The following is a 12,264-nucleotide window of genomic DNA, read 5'->3' on the forward strand; positions in this document are numbered from 1 at the left end:
GAAAGTGACAACATTAGGTGTACTGTCAGGGATTAGCAAGCATAAGAAATGCAGAGATTAAATACTGCAGCAGTGAATGACCCAAAAAAGTTTTTGTTTTTTGTTTGTCTTGTTCCATGTTCAATAATCCAGGTAAGGAAATCAACTTTCTGAGATTCACTCAGAAACATTTTCACTTTATTAACCTTCTAAATTTAAAGTGAATCACTGTTATCAGTTTTCATATCATTTCCTTTAATTACACAACCAAAAACATACATTTTCTCATGTATATAAAATCGTATGAAGAATATGTTTGAATCTCTACAATTACATCATGAACACTGAAAGATGATTTGTACTTAGTTATGCAGAGATTTTGTGTTGGGGTTAAATAATGAAATGTCTATATTTTTACTTAAAAAAAATCCTTCTGCAAAACAACCTTAAATATGTCAAAAGAATGAAGGCTCTTGCCCAGAGGCAGTCATTTCCCCACGTCTGCAGGCTTTTATGCCGTCTGAGGATACTAATCTTAGTTATGGCAATCACATCACCTCTCCAAAACATCTATCGTGTGGGTTCAGGGGGAGGTTACTCCTGTGTGCACCATGTGCGCATTTATTTAGACCTTTTTCTTTTTCCAAAGCAGATCCCATCTTTGGATGTTCTAGCTGGTTAATGTGTTAGAGGTGTATTTTTGACTAATCCTCTAATTTAAAATCATTTAAAGGCTGCTTGTCGGGGTTAATGTCACCGGATGTTTGTCTTTGCATGGTCAAGATTCCTGGTTCCCACTTTTGCAAGGTCGCATTTCACTCATTTTTTTGTTAATGAACAAATAAGTGGCTTAGACACAAGCAAACAAAACCATCCCTAGGATTCTGAAAACAGAGGATTCAGTCATCAGCTATTAAGATTTAGTTGAGTCTGCAAAGTCAGTGGTGCTCGTGTTATGATGTGGAACTCCAATCGTGGATGCTGCCATTAGTGACATTTGCCCATATTTACTGCCACTACATCCTGCTGGCGCTGCTAAGGCTGCTTACACAGCATTACACACCCACTTCCCCTGGAGAAATCAATGATTAAAAAAAAAATGTTGGCAGGTGATTATTGGTTGGATAAGAAGACTCTGTCATGTTGCACAACATCAGTGTACAAATGTGATCATGAAACTTTAGACTGCGTTGATAATTTACTCTTTTCTTCGTCTTTCTCTCTTTGTATCACATACATATTTAAATTTTATTTCTATGAAATTTCATACAGATGTCTGTGAGCATGAGAAAAAAAAGTCAAACATCAATTTGATGATTAACTGACTTTCCATCAAGGCCCATATCATGTCAGGCTGTGTGTTTTAAATTGTGCATCAAAGGAGATGTCAGCTTGAGTTGTCTGCAGTACTACAAGGCTTTAAGGGTTTTCCAGGCAGACTAAAGCCCCACGAAGAGAAGGCAAATGAATCAGGTCAAGCAAGAACTGATCCCCTGCCTCATTCCTGACTTTAAAAGACATTGACAAGCTATTACGGGTAGTTTATTTTACATTCTATATTCTGCAGAGACACGTACAGCATTTTACACAGTTCCAGTTTCCAGCACCAAGAGTCCCACCCCACTGATATTCCATAAAAACTCTTAACTGTGAAACAGTATGCCATCACACATTTTGTTACAAGACCGGGCTGCGATTACATAACCACATTTCTGTTAAACAGCACATCTCCTGTCAGTGTAAACACTATTGGTCTACATGAGATTACTCACTACACAAAATACAACGAATGGACAATTTGGATCTTTTTTGGAGACTAAACTTTCGTTGCCACGGTGGATCATCTGCTTCTGTTTCCCAGCATCTTCCTCTGTCATGACTGAGGACACCGACTGCATGTCCTCCTTTAGTACATCCATGAACCTCCTGTATGGTTTTCCTCTTTTCCTCCTGACTGGCAGCTCCATCTTCAACATCCTTTGTCTAATATATCCATTCTCTCTCCTCCAAAGCTCTGCTCCTTGCATGTCCACCTGTCTCCTTCTCATTCCCACACGTGTTCTGTCTTGCTTCTTCTGACTGTCATTCCTCTTCTTTCCAGCTCATGCCTCCACCTCTCCAGCCTCTCCTCCACCTCCTCTTTATTCTCACTACAGACCACAGTGTCGTCTGCAAACATCAGCGTCCACAGAGACCCCTCCCTGATCTCATCTGTCAGTCTGTCCATCAACACTGCAAACAAAAAGGGGCTCAGAGCAGAACCCTGATGTAATCCCACCCCCCACCTTCAACCCATCTGTCACTCCTACCCTCACCACACTTCCTCTTTTGGCACCCTATCATCAGTGAATCTCCTCTGACCTTCTCTAAACTTCTCCATCAGCGCTGTCAAAGCAAACATCACATCTGTGGAGCTCTTTCTCAGCAGGAAGCCACACTGCCACTCACTGATCATCTCCTCTCATCTTAGCCTAGCTTTGAGAACTCTTTCTCATATCTTCGTGGTATGGCTCATCAGTTTTATCCCCCTGTAGTGACGACTCTGCACATCACCCTTGAATACTCAACACTTCCCATTTACTTTAATGAAGTTTAGGCTGTAAAACAGGACTAAGTACAACTGAGTGTAAATGAAATGAGTTTCCAAGCTGCTGAGAATGAACTCAGCACATTTTCAGAAAATGGAATCTGTAATATAAATGCAGTGCTAGATTAGCTCCATATTAAATGACACTGTCAGGGGCGGGAAGGCGATCACACCACAGCTGCTACAGAGAAGGCAAAAATTTGGCTCGACGATGAAATGTTCTGGATGTTAAATTTAGTTTTCCAAATAAATTAGCTACGAGTACAACTTCTTCAAACACAACAGCATATATGAGACTTTGTTCTTCTTATCTTCTTAAGAATCATCACCGGATAGACTGGATATAACACTTTGACTTTTGGTTGTCATTTATTGGAAGAAGGACCATATTTGAACAAGCACAGACTATCAGGTTGCAACAGACAGATTTGTGCCAATTAGTGCTAACATCCAAAACAAAATCAGTTTACAATTTCGCTTGCTCAAACTGGAGCTCTGTTAGTATAATCTCTCCGCAGCCATTTTATTGGTCACATAATGTTATTAAAATGCTCCAAAACAGTTTTTGTGTCAGGCTGTGAACATGTGGGGATTGACTCCCTGTTGGAGCCTCTGCTGGACGTTAGAGGAACTGCCGGTTTTGGCACTTCTTCAGTGACTTCATTTTCTGAGGTTCAAACACATTTATGTCTGTAGTATATAAAAGAATTGCATTGTTAGAAAAGAGTAGAGTAAATAATATATAAAATATGATTTTTATTGTCATCATAGTCTGAAGAATTTAAGGATTTATTCCTGCTCACAAACAGCTGGCTGAGACAACACTTCAGAGAAGAGTGACGTGAACCTTGTGCTGTGTATTTGTGGCCTGAGACAGCTCTGTGGAAAAAACAGACATGAGCATGTAATTGAATTAACCCACCATGCCTTTAAAACACCACTGTCCTAGCAGAAGAAAATAAAGCTAATTAATGTGCTCTGCATCCACACCGTCTGCAGGCTAGCCTCCAACCGAGGAAAAATACGTCACATGTGGGACTTAAAAACAGAGAAGCTGCAGCAATGAGTCTTTGGGAAAATAAAGTTAATGTATTTAAATAATACATGGTGAAGTGAAATAAAACTATAGCCAAATGGACTTTGTTGCTATCTGGTTTCTCTATAAACAAATACAAACCAAACCAACTCCAGTTGGCTTTGCCATTTTTACTGTTCATAATACTGATACTAGAATACAGTCCAAGTAGTGATGAAAAACATTATTTAACTGCATCTTGTTTATGAGGCGGGACTGTTATAATTCATTATTATAAGTTTAATTGTCAGGGTGTGTGTTGTGGCAGGCAGGATGGAGGACCCAAACACAGGACTCGTACACGGAAACTTATTGTTGGGAAGACTTTCCATTAAAAATAAACTTCACAAAAAAACAAATCAAAACCATGAAAACTAGAAACTAAACTGGACACCAGAAAATAAGAAACACAAACTAGGAAAACAAACCAAGGACTGAATTCAGGCCCACAAAGGGAGGAACAGCACAACAAGGGTACAACATGACAATGGACAGAGGAAAACACAGGGCTTAAATACACCAGGAGTAACGAGGGGATGGAAAACAGGAGGGAAGCACAGCCGGAGTTAATCTGACATAACGAGACACAGGAAACAAAGCAGAATACACTGACAGCACACAGGAGGCACAGTACAAAACCACTAAAGTATAACCAGAAATAAACAGAAATAAAGAATATAAATACTTAAAAACCATAAATACTGAGTCACAAGACTCGGGACCATGACATTAATGTGATAAAAGCTCCTTTAAAATCAGTTGATCCCAAATCCTGCTCCTCACATACAAGGTCTTGAATAATCAAGTCACATCTTACCTTAATGACCTTGTTGTTTTTAAGAAAATATATATAATATTGTAGAGTATCTGTACCTGTGCTGTATACAACAGAAGCTTTAGGTGACAGGGTTCTTACCTCACGATGTAAAGCCCTTTGAGCTAACAGCTAAATGAAGTAAGAATGAGTGGTTATATTTGTGGATGCATATATATTTTTTATTTAAAAGCATATAAAGCCTTCATGTTTAGCAGATATAATTATTTTTATTGCTTCAGTTAAAAACTACAGCAGTAAACAATAGGCCTGCTTGTCTGTAGAGGTTTGATAATCTTGTGCTGGGGCTTAAATCCGTCTCCACAGGACATCCCTATAGTTTTATTCGTTTTCCTTGTAAACTTATTTTAGGAACTGAGTAGATCCTCAAAATATTCAGAACATAAGAAAAATTAAATAAAAATAATCTTGTTTAATTGCAGCCGGTGTTTGCCATAAATGAAAGTCCTCCTACAGAACAGCAGCAGCATTTTCATTAACCAGATGTCACTTTAAAACACACAAGGTTCAGCCATTAGTGAATAATTCATATGAAGAAAACACTGTATATGCTCTGGAATCATGCTCCATCTGTTTACAGCTCACAAGACACTTTATCATGTGTTCATGCTGCAGAGCCATCAGTGCTTAAATCCAACAGTGGTTCACAGAATCAACACTTTCAGAGTTGACCTGCTGTTTTAAAGTCCAGGAACATTCCTACAACGCAACAAGGTCTTTTAAAAATCTGTCCATCAAAACGGCGCTGGGGGAAGTCACTGGCATCAGATTAGTCATGCTGCTGCGATTGCAGTGCTAACACGAAGCGCCCCGCTCCCCCCGCTTCAAGGCATCAGCTGAGATGTTTCGAATGAAGAAATGACTGATCCGAGTTTCACGAGTTTGTGTCTTTACAGCTTTTATAAAATGCAGTCACAGATAAACATGTGCTGCCTTCAACAAAGCGCCCTTGTATAAAAAAGGAGAAGAAATCAAATGACTACTAAAATCTTTGCATCTAGTAGTGAACGACAGAATCAGATTTGACTGAAAAAACACAATTGTGATGTGGAAGAAGCAGTACTGTGGTGTGTACGGTGTAGGCTGCTGAATGTCAAAGTCTCCTTATTTGTCTCCCTTTGGGCAGACGGGTCACATCGCACAGACCCAGTGCACTCGACATAGATTAATGAAAACATTAGAAGATTACTGAAATTATTATTAAAATAAGTAAATAAATCAATTAAAAATACACTAGTCCCCAACCTCCCCCCAAAACCCACATATATCTGTAACCACGAGATAAAAGTGATTAAAGAACCAAATTAGTTATCTGGGTTTTTTTTTTAATTATTATTCTGGACCTGTTCCTCTCATGGTCTGTGTTCATTAATCATCTTAAATGATGGAAGGGAAGGAATGAGTGCTTGTACCAGTTATGCTTACATAGAAAAGCTCTGTACCTTTGCCTTGAGTATAATAAAACATACTCAGAATGCAGAAAATGAGAGAACATGTTATGATGCCATCTGCCTGCCTGAGGATGGTCAGTTCTAGTAATTCTTGAGGGTTTACAGGAGCTGTTGTGCCCACGATTTTCCCTGCAGTCGTAATCAAAGTTCAAATATAAGCTTTTGATTTGACAGTTAGATTACCAAACCATTAGCAACACCATACCTTAAAACTGACTCAATTGTTGCTCTATAAAAGAAAATCATCATTATATCCCTGCAAACACCAAACAACCCGAGTCTACGGAGAAAGTGTCAACACTGATGGATCTGAGGACAAACCAAGCTTAGATCGCCAACAATATGAATTCCCAGGTATTTGATGGAGTTAACTTGCTGGATGTTTCGGCCGTTTACAGCCACTGGAAGGTGATCTCCAACTGACCTGGGATCCACCAGCATCTCCACTGTCTTATTTGTATTAATATCTAGTTGATGAGCATTCCTCCACTACACAGCTGTGGGTTTGTAGTATCACAGTGTCACCAGAAAATTTCACAACATATTGATTTGGCTGGGAGGTAGTACAGTCATTAGTGTAAAGTGAGAATACAAAAGGTGAACTGAGCCTCTAATGTACATTTAGAGGCTTAGAGAAGTTTGATAAATGTGTTCAAAATTATCCTCAGAGTGGTTTTGTTCAATAAGAACACATTTCCCTTGATTCTTATTGTTAATGTGATTATCCACCATCTCCTGAACAGGCAATATGCGCCTCTGTATATACGCCGTGAAATGAGACTGGACTGAATGAAGAAATGTGTGTGTGTGTGTGTGTATCAGAGTCGTATACCAGTGATGTGAAAAGGTCACTGTAGGAAAAGGAGCTGGATTTACTTTGATGCTTTCTTTTTCATTTCCTAATTTTCTACACTTACTTCACAAACAGGTGATATGATGACGTCACCCTGAAACTCAAGAAACAAATCCAACCACAAATCTTTAATCATTACAAAATAAATGTGCAATCCCAGAAAAGACCAGCTGCTTTTCTGCCTGCTGTATGATCAGCACAGTTCAGGAGCTGTTTGCCTCCTTTAATCTGATCAAAGGTCGACATATTTTGCTCCAGATTGCTTTTGGCTCAAGACAGTTTGAATGTGGAGGTGCGGAAGCATCCAAAAGCAAAATACAAAGGAAAAGAAATGTTTAAAGTATGAAATAATGTCTGTAAAAAATAAGTGGTCAAATGACATCATTAGCACAAGGGCCATATATACCATACCTGGCTTCACTCACAGTGGGAGGAAGTGGTGTTGTGTTTATAAATGGCCTATAAACTTTCTCCTGAGTCTTGTCCCCTTCCATAGCGCTGTCTCTGCTTCCTTTCTTCAGACCACATTTAAGCTTCCTTTATTCATCCTCCTCTATTCTCTCTTCCCCACCCGCTCTCCCTCCTTTATCTCCTTTCCTCCTCATTAATCCGGTCTTTGTTCTTCCTCCTGCTGCAGTAAAATCTTTCATAAAGCATTTAAACTGAAGCGAAAACACAGCAGTGGACTGAATCTTACTCCATGAGCTTCACACCAGATTGTGATTCATATTTCGCCAACCCTGTTCAGCTTAAAAAGCCGTTTGTGTTTTTTCACCAGCATTCTGGGTAATGTAGGAGGAGAAAATGCAAAAGAAATGAAGTAATTCACAAGAAAGTGAAGACGGTGGAGTCACCGGAGCATGGTAAAACCTTGGTATCGGCTTAACTTTCTTCAGTGGAACAGCTTCTATATTTGTTTTCCCTGTTTTTGGATGGTTACCTCCTCCTCTTCCTTTGTTGTGCGGCGTTACCGCACTGATTAGTCCATTAGTCACAAGGGGAGCTCAGTTTATCATCAGCCAACAAGCCATCGCTCCTGCTTCGGGAAACGATCCATCACTTGCCTCGATTGTTGGAAATACTTCAAAGAAGAAAACATGAGATGAATTGCTGCTGCATCTTTCATCACAACTGCTATAAAGGTTGCAGTAAACAGTTTGTAAATCAGGCTGTTTATGAAAGGAAACATGACAGTTATCAGCCAAGAGGAAGGATTGCTTATGACAGAACAAAACTGATCAACAACTGAGCGTGTCTGGAGCCAAAACTTACTCAGTAAAACATTGTGAAGACTGAATATCTCATCATCTGCAGTATTTAGAGATACAGAGAAATCTCTGTGTGCACAGGACAAGGCTGAAAATCAGTGTTTGATGCCTGTGATTTTCAGGCCCTTAGCAGCAACTGGAACTGGCAGCTGGCACATGTGGAAAGTTCCATACAGGTGTTAGAGCAACATATCTGCCCATCCAGATGTCTTTTTCTGCGAAGTCCTTCGTGGTTCAGTAGGATGATGCTGAACCGTATACTGCATCTATGCCAGCAGTGGAAGAGTTTCCTATGAATAAAATACTTTACACAGCATCCCAGTTTCTTTGGAGCTGGGCTTGTATTTGTGGTCTCATTTGCACTGGCCAAAGCTATTGCACAGGTGCATGGTAAAGATGGTAAATGGACTGGTGAAGCTTTGCCAATCGGTAGGCCCACAAAAGCACATTAGAAAAAGTCTGGTTCAGCTTGTATGAGCTGGATCCTATGCAGTAGAGGGTGCAGTAAGGTTCTAGAGCCGATGTGGTTGGGGAGGGGGGGGGGACTCGCCCAACGCGACTGCTTTGACATCTACTGGTTGCCCTGATACAAAGAAACCCAAGTAACCTCGCAGGTTAAATCTTATCAGTCAGACTTGTCATGGCAGCTCCCCTCTTGATCGTGGCACTTGTTAATCTGGGTTGGTCTTAGAAGCCTGGGTCGCCCCAGGGGAAGGTATTACTTGGAAGGCTAGAGCAACCTATTAGATCTATTTGGACTAATATAGATTAATACACAGATTTATGCCTTTATTGTTTCAGGGTTAACAAGTGAATGTCCACAATTTAGACTTCAATTGGGTTTTATGAAAGCAGCTTGGCAGTAGTGAAGCAAAAGCAAAAATAAAAACAATAATCAAATTACATCAGTTATACTTATTAAATGAACCCACTCTGAGCTAATGCAGATTTTGTTCTTATCTTTGAGGGGAGAGATGTTGGTGGTGAGACTCCCAGAACAGATGTGTTCCACCTCAGTGCTTTGTGTTCATGGAAGTAATCCAGAGGGCAGGACTCCTTGATAAAGCCCACATCCACAGGGAAAACCTTGAAAGTCTTGAATCTGCAGTCCACCTGGAAACTGATGGAAGAGCAAATCCTTCTCAGAATTATAATCCAGCATGGCGATAATGATGATGCAGATGTCTTGACGTTGCACAACACCCTTTACCACGGCACAGACCCAGGAAGAGACTTGGGGATACACAGCAGAAGATGACTGGTAGAGTTATTCGAAACATCTCGAATCAAGAACCAAGAGTTCATTGACAGTTCACCTCTGTGCAGCTACAGCTAAGGTCCAAATCCTCACATAAGCGTCAAGTTTTTTTCTGCATTCACTTGTTTATGACCGAGCTCATAAATTTTTTATACTGAAGTTTATATTTATCAACTACAGAGTTTGGTCATTAACTACATGTGCTAGAATGTCGCACTACAACAATTATGATAATCAGTTAATCAACATTAAGTCTAAAACGACATTCGTCTTAACAGTCTGCACTCCTGTCATTATTTAGTCATTATTTCGACAACAGAAGGTGAAAAAAATATGTAAATGAGCTCTTTATTGGAAATGATTTAAACAGAACATGCAACTGATATATATGAGGACCTTCAGACAGACTGAAATATTATTTATCTTCAGGTTTTTTCCCCTGATGCGTCGTTCAAATTCAGGTGTGCAAACATTTTGTAGAACAAATAAAGCTGCATTGAAAAAATAAAATGTAAAAAAAGATGACTTTCTTTAGGATGAATTCTGCTGAGGTGAGTGCTTGTGTGTCTCAGTGCTTCTCGTCTTTACGCAGAGCATTTGCTTCAGTCAGCCGAGGGTTGCCGCTGTCAGCAGTTCACTGCCTTCCCAGAAAGAAAAGTCCTGACTCCTGCACATGCAGTTAAAGCAGTAATCTGTGTCATTCTCGCCTTGTCCCCTGAGGTTGAAATCACAAATTAGACACCCAAATGTCTCGTATTGTCGTCTGTGATAGACTCAGCCTTTATTTGTCCAAGCAGGGCTTGCTGAACACACCTGCCGCTTTTCATAAAAAATAAATACAGTGATTGCTTGGCATCCCCCTCCACGCGGTTCAGCACCTTTCGTATAAAATGCAAACTATGTGGGCCGAGCTAGAAGCTATAATGTAGAAATACACATCTTTGTTTATATTCATGAAGTCTCTCCAGATTCATCCCAGCTCACCAGAGCCAGACCTGCTGCTTGTGTCCAGAGCCTCATTCAAGGACACACACAATATATAAGAGCACTTCTACCTCACATTCTTCATAGAGCTCTGTAAGAACCACATATTCTGAAAAAATTATAAAGCTTTGTGTCTGTCAGGTGGAAACTTTCACATCCTTAAAACATATTTCTGAGAATAAGGAATACTGCTCATTCTGATGTGCATTCAAACACGAGGGGCACATTCGCCCTGCCCTCTACTTTGTGGAAGCACAAATAAGTCATGTTAACATGATCATCTGGGTTTGGGCTATCTGATCTTCAAACGTCACCGCTCGCTTTCATCCAAATATGTGATTAGAAATAAAAGAAAGACATTGAAAAAAGACAAAAAACCCTCCTGATAAATCGAACCTCAAATTAAAATTAAGCCTTTCTACATGTCTGTAATCTCCTACAGATCCCAACTCAAATGAATCGATAACTTTAATCTGGACACAACAATTAAATGTTTGAGCACTAGCTACTGAACAAAGCCTGTGTGGATTGACAATGAGGCTGCTCAGATCTAGTTTGAGCTTCATAGGCTTAAATTCTCAATTATCTGAGAAGCTGTTAGGGGAAAAAAGCCAACGAAGTGCACCGAGCAATATATATATATATATATATATATATATATATATATATATATATATATATATATATATATATATATATATATATATATATATATATATATATATATATATTAAAATTATGTTTCCAAAAACTGTCTGCTGTTTTCTGCTGCACAGTTCAACTGGATTTGTTTTTTTCTTTTTGTTAGTTTTACTTTATAAACAATCGATAGCAGCATGCAAAAAATGCAAAAAAAAAAACCAAAAAACAAAGGAGCAGCTTTACTGCAAAATAAAATATTTCACTACATGCAGGACCATTATATTTTCTTATATTTCTAAAAGTAAAACAAAAAACCTATCACATAACCTGTAACAGATGAAAGAATTTAGACAGTTTTTCAACTCTCAGTAATGCTGCAGTGATCATTTGACTTAGGGACCTGCAGCGGAGTTTGGGCCCAGACATGGCTAATGACGTCAGACTTAAAGACCGGATTGCCTTCATATTAAATAATTTTTTGAAAAATTATTTTTAAAAATATTTCTTCACATCATTATGCGCCTGCAAGTAGAGGTGACATGGGCCGCGAGATTGAGACACAGGCATTAGAGCCTCTTAATGCGTGTTTTGTCCGGTGTGGAATTACCAAAATATAGATAGGGCGTAGCCTAACATATGAATCAGGAAAAGACCGCCGTGTAATCCATTTATTTCAACAAAGTAACTGTATTCTGAATACCACCTTTTTAAACGGAAACTGTAACTGTAATAGAGTTACTCATATTTTTTATTTTAAATACGTAACGCCGGTACATGTATTCCATTTTTCCCCAACACTGTGTCCACCCTACTGTTATTCATTTTATATTAAGATTTAAAAATCTAGTTGGTATTGGTATGGCGAGTAGCCTTCAGTAATATTAATAAATCACACAGCAGTAATGTAGTTGTAAAAAGCACGATAATATATTACGTAATCTAAAGTATTCAGAATATGTTACTCTCATTGAGTAACGTAATGGAATACGTTACAAAATACATTTTGGGGCCTGTATTCTGTAGTGGAATACATTTTAAAAGTAACCTTCCCAACACTGATAACTTGCATAGTTCATATTTCTGTATAGCTTTAATATTTATATCCTGTTCATAGCCTGCACATAGCTTGTACACTCACTACAGCCTGTACATACTTATGGTTATAGCATATTCATAACATACCTTCATACCGTGCACATTGTAACATGCCCATAATAGACCCATATTTTGTACCCTCATACCTATAACAGACCCATTTCTGTATCTATATATCTATATTATTGCTAATATATATTTTGTAATATATCTATATTATGGCTAAAGCACTTTCTG

This window comes from Perissodus microlepis, chromosome 2 (assembly GCF_051167445.1).
Source record: "Perissodus microlepis isolate ML-2025 ecotype Zambia chromosome 2, ASM5116744v1, whole genome shotgun sequence".
In the NCBI taxonomy this organism is placed as follows: Eukaryota; Metazoa; Chordata; class Actinopteri; order Cichliformes; family Cichlidae; genus Perissodus; species Perissodus microlepis.